This window comes from Notolabrus celidotus, chromosome 20, assembly GCF_009762535.1.
Source record: "Notolabrus celidotus isolate fNotCel1 chromosome 20, fNotCel1.pri, whole genome shotgun sequence".
NCBI classification, from domain to species: Eukaryota; Metazoa; Chordata; class Actinopteri; order Labriformes; family Labridae; genus Notolabrus; species Notolabrus celidotus.
In genome coordinates this window covers 21559271-21564176 of record NC_048291.1, presented here as the reverse complement: position 1 = coordinate 21564176, position 4906 = coordinate 21559271, and the positions used below count along the sequence as shown (strand labels likewise).

At 41.0% G+C, this 4906-nt stretch overlaps 1 long non-coding RNA gene across 1 annotated transcript; it reads right to left on the bottom strand.

Annotated features, from left to right (window-relative positions):
- Positions 1–904: 904 nt before the first annotated feature.
- LOC117832459 lies at positions 905–1682 on the bottom strand. The gene is made up of 2 exons (XR_004635187.1): positions 1132–1682; positions 905–1042 (listed from the first exon to the last, which is right to left on the bottom strand). It is a non-coding gene; the product is annotated as an uncharacterized LOC117832459 (long non-coding RNA).
- Positions 1683–4906: the final 3224 nt, after the last annotated feature.

Sequence of the window (4906 nt, the reverse complement as noted above, 5' to 3'; positions counted from 1 at the left end):
GGGTAACAAAGCTTCAGACATGTAACATGAACCTCCATTCTGTCTTCACCATAGTCTTCCAGAGCTAAGTAGCAGTTTACAGCCCCCATCTGGGAGATAATCTGGTATGGAACCAGCTGTTTGGGTGCCAACTTCCCTATGAAGGTTTCTTCTGCTTTGGAGAATCAAATGAAGACGCACTCTGTCTTTTTCCTACAGGCACATATCCCTGCTGTTATGATAGTTTCGTTTGTATCTGATGTGTTTCAGTGCAGATTTCCCTGTGCAAACTCCCTGAGCTTCTGGAGTTCACTTTGTATAAGCTGGAGAGTCTAGAGATTTATTGTACGTCTGAGAAGACAAGAAGTGTAAGCTACATCCACAGATGGTGCTATACCTGCATATACTGTAGGGCCTCTCCTCTAATGCATGCTACCATCTTGTCTCTGCATCACCAAGTTTAAAGATCACCAGTAATGTCAATGCCTGATAGTCAACAAGGAGCTTGTCTCAGGTTTTCTGTTACGCCAAATATTCACATTTGCTGGGTGGCGTGAATCAAGCAATGGGAAACACTCCATTTGCATTTGTCACATCTTTGCCTTCGTGGAGGAAAGCTAATCAAACGGGACATGTGCATGAGGCCGTGTTGTAAAAGCCTTGTTTTAAATACAAGCCTTTGTATTTTGTTGACTTGCGGTGGCATGTATTTTTCCTTTTTTCCAAACTCCATCATGGTAGATATTGATTGTAATTAACACATGGAATAACCAGATTGTTTTGGCAAGTTACAGTCAATATGACTCAGCAAAACTGACGGACGATTGGTTTCTATCCTTGAAATCCAGCTTCCTAGTCCAACCAAGCTGGTGTTGAAACGAATCCAGGTCAGGACCCACAGTTCAGACACAAATGGAGGCAGGGATGAAGTTTTGAAAACAGGGTTTTAATGAGAGGAAGTGCAGGTAGAGTTCAGGTGTCCAGGGTGCGTTGCAGATGGTGAGTGGCTGGCTGGCTGTGGTTGTGGAGTTGGGTGTTTGGTTGAAGTAAGTTGCTGGAAGATCTGGTCACAGGGAGAGACAAATTTAGTTTCATTCATAAGAAAAAGGAGTTCAAAAAACGCTTCTCAAGAAAGGGGCCTGAGCTGAATACCACGCTTGGTGAACGGACGATCTGGCGATGAGTGGAGGACTTAGCTGGGCTTAAATAGTGCAGACAGAGTGGATGGCTTGATTGATGATTAGCAGCAGGTCAGCGGACTTGATTGTAGCAAGTTGGTTGAGTCCACCCCCATCTCCAGGTGAGCAGGGACACAAGACAAAACATACAGGGAAAGGGAAACAGAAGAAAAGGGAGGGGAGGAGACTAGGGACCTCGCACAAAGAGTGCTTTCACACCTATAGCTAAATAGCTCATTTGCGTTGTTTCAATTTCATTGATAAAATTATGCATTGGTGAATTTTTCCCTTGGTTCATTTTGTATACTGTAAAGCAGGCCAGAGCATACACCACTGCAGGGCTGATCTTTACATAATGGTCTCTTTTTTCCCCCCTCAGTGTTAGTTATCATTTACCAGCTATACCAGTAGCACTGGACGCTAACGAACATTAGCCGGTTGACCTACAAACAAAATGAGCGTGGGTTGACTTGGAGCAGTTTGGATGTCAAATAATAAAACCACTCACAGAAATAAAAAAGTTGAGTCCCGTGATAATGTTACTCAAAGCTCTTCTGCTGAGGTTTAATTAGCTGGAGACGGTAAGTAAAGCTACCTGTTTTTTTTTATGCTAACTTTTACTTCTAATACAAATTACAGAGTAGCTGTTTTACCACATCTGTTACTACCAGGCTGCTGCTACTAGCAGGATGAGTCAAGAAGCTATTGGAGTGGGGGTTGACATAAACAGGAGGTAAATGATGCAAGTAAAATAAGGGATTCATTTTCTTCACATTTAGTCTTAACACATCATTAAAAATATTCACCTTCTGTGTGACACCTATACATCTAACTGTGGATAACAGTCTGAAACCACGGCTCGCTGTTGGATTATTTTGATCTTGCTGTCACAGAGGAAACTTGTTTCTGTGGATCATCTGTGCACGGAAAGAAGAAGCACTCACATCAAAAACAAAACCTTGTTGGAGGTAAGAACAGTAGATTAAGCCCTACCTGACGAAGAGACATTTTAAACAGTTAGCTTGCGTGCTTGGTGTTGTTGCTAGCAACTGTTAGCATGCAGATGGCAGCAGGGAAAGAGGTTTCTGTCTGAAATACAGTCTGTCTTTTCTTGTTAGTCAAACCAGTTCTCAAGCATCTCAAGGTATAGATATTAAAAACAAGCCTGGGCTTTTTTTTTGTATTGCAACATTTTTCTGAACTTCAAGGTGAAAGAAAAAAGCCAACTCTTAGCTCCATTATGAAGGACCTTAAGCTATTCACTTCCTAAAACTTTAGTCTCAAAACAATAATCCAAAAAATTAAGACCATCAAAACTTAGTGAAATTTTAATTTTTGCTTTAGTTTAAACCCTTCTAGCAAACTGCTTTCCATTTGACCTTTTTGGGTTTGTATTTATTAGCATACTCCGCTTTAGAAAAGAAAAATCAGAGTCTTTCTTGTCTTCCCTTATAGGAATGGTATCTCTGCCTGCTCCCTCCACTCTGTCCGATGGCTCCAAGTTCTCTTTAATAAAAATTAGTAGTGCGGAGAAACAACATTGAGGCTGTACTGTGGAGCATCAGGACAGAAAGTCTTCACCCGCTGCTGTCAGCAGGGCAGTGGAGCGACTCACAAGATGCCAGGAAGAGGAAAGCTGGCCCCAGAAATACTACATTAGTGATCAAAACAGAAGAACATTCACTGTAGAGCACAGGGGCCAGAAACTCTGTCGTTGCCGCCTTTATTCTGCTGCAGTGTCAGTAAGGCTGACTGGAAACACAAGCCTCTTCTGTATTGGGTGTGTGTGTTTTAATGCTGGACGTATTTCTGCTTCAGTCTCAAAGTACATAAAAATTAATCTTCCAAATAATACAGCAGAGGGATTCAGAAAAAAAAGACGGGGTTTTGTAGAAAACTGTCATGGCCATTTAATTGTATATTTTCAGCACTCCCTCTCACATTTAAGACACTCTTTACCGTCTGTTTATATTTATATACATAATGAAGAACCACCTACATACCAATACATCATACAGTTTGTTTGTTTGTTTTAACCAAGAAGAAGGCATTCCAATCCACCTGAAGCTTCGACATGTGGCGTCATGGTCACCATTACCCTCTGTGTGTGACCGGTCACCATTGAAAATTGCCTCATTCAGTGTGCATTTCAAGCAGCTGTTCAGCTGTGGAAAGCATGCTGGGAATCAAAACAAGGACCAGGTTAGTGGTGCCACTTTTTAACAGCTTTTCTCCCTCATTAGGTCATAAACACACATAAAAAAAAACTGTAGTGGAAAATATTATCTGAATAGAAATGCTGGTTTTGGTAGAGGCTAAAGTCCAGTTAAGATTTAATTCTGCAGCCTTTGTTGAATGTCATTCACCACTCTCTCTTTTCAGTTACCTACTTTGTCCACCTTCCTCTGAATGAAGGTATAAAAGCTCCAAAATAAACAAAGACAGAGAAAAGAAATGACTCCTCAATTTCAAACAGCAAGTGACTGTTGGAGGAGTGTGGTGTGAGTCCAGGTTAAATTGGTTGTGGGCAGTAGATTTGCACCTTACAGCTATCAAAGTTACCGGCGGCTAGCAGGATTGAAAACTCCACATGGTGAAAACAGATTGAAGAGATTCATAGCTGTACAGAAACTGAGAATTGTGGACTTGAAAATGGAAATCATCAAGCAGGAGGAGTTTAGATCTTGTTTGTCACTGGAAGACCTCCAAAACAGACTGTGTTGTATACATAGACTGTATAAAATATGGACGTAGTATCTGTGACGTCACCCATCTGTTCCTGAGAGCTGCTTTGAAGCCAATCGACGGCGGCAGCCATATTGGAAATGCAGAACTCAACCAGGCAGGGTGTGTCAGTGTGAGCCTCCTAGCCAATAGCTATGTGTTTCCGACCGGGAGTCACGTCGATCATGTCCTTAATTGGGCAAAAACTCAGAATCTTAATATCTTCTGAACTGTTGCGTTAGAAAAAATGTCACCCCCCGTACAGTGTGTGCCCATAGAGAGATTAGCGTTGTAGGGCCAAGCCGTTTTTTGAACCAGGCTGTAAACATGTTTATTAATGTTGCAAAGATCGTCTTTTTCCCATTCATGTCTATGTGGTTTCTGCAGCCAGCCTCAAGCGGATTCTCGATGTATTGCAGTTTATAACACTTCCGCATGGGCTTCATCGTTTGAGACCGGAGGTTGCCGCTTGGTTGTATATCAGCACAGTTGATATTACGGGTTAAAAAAAAAAGAAAAGAAAAGTTACTTACGGTAAACAGCAAAGGAAAGCAATCATACTAAGATCAAAACCGAAACCATTTAAAATCCAGTATCCATCATGTCTTTGCTTCTTTTATTTCTTTCACTCCTTTTAAATGCAATCATTCCAAGGCAAAGCTGTTAGTGTTTGTGTACCTTCACAAACTTCAAGCATATATGTTTAAATATATAGGTACAAATAATGACTCATAACTTTCACACATATTCACAGCGCTTACTTTTGCCCACTTGCAAATAAGCTCCATCTTGTTGACACTACAGGGAAATCAGCTGAGTACTAAAAACGATGAGCTGTAAAGGCCAACACAGACTGCATGTCCTTGTGTTAACGCAATTTTCCGACATTACAATAAAACCACATTCATGTAGTTTACTTGTTTTAATGGCCTTAATGTGGAAGCTATTTTTAATTGTATTTTAAATATAGGGCTTGATTTATGTCTTAAATGTGCAGTGTTTTTAGGGTTTTTTTGTGGTCTGTT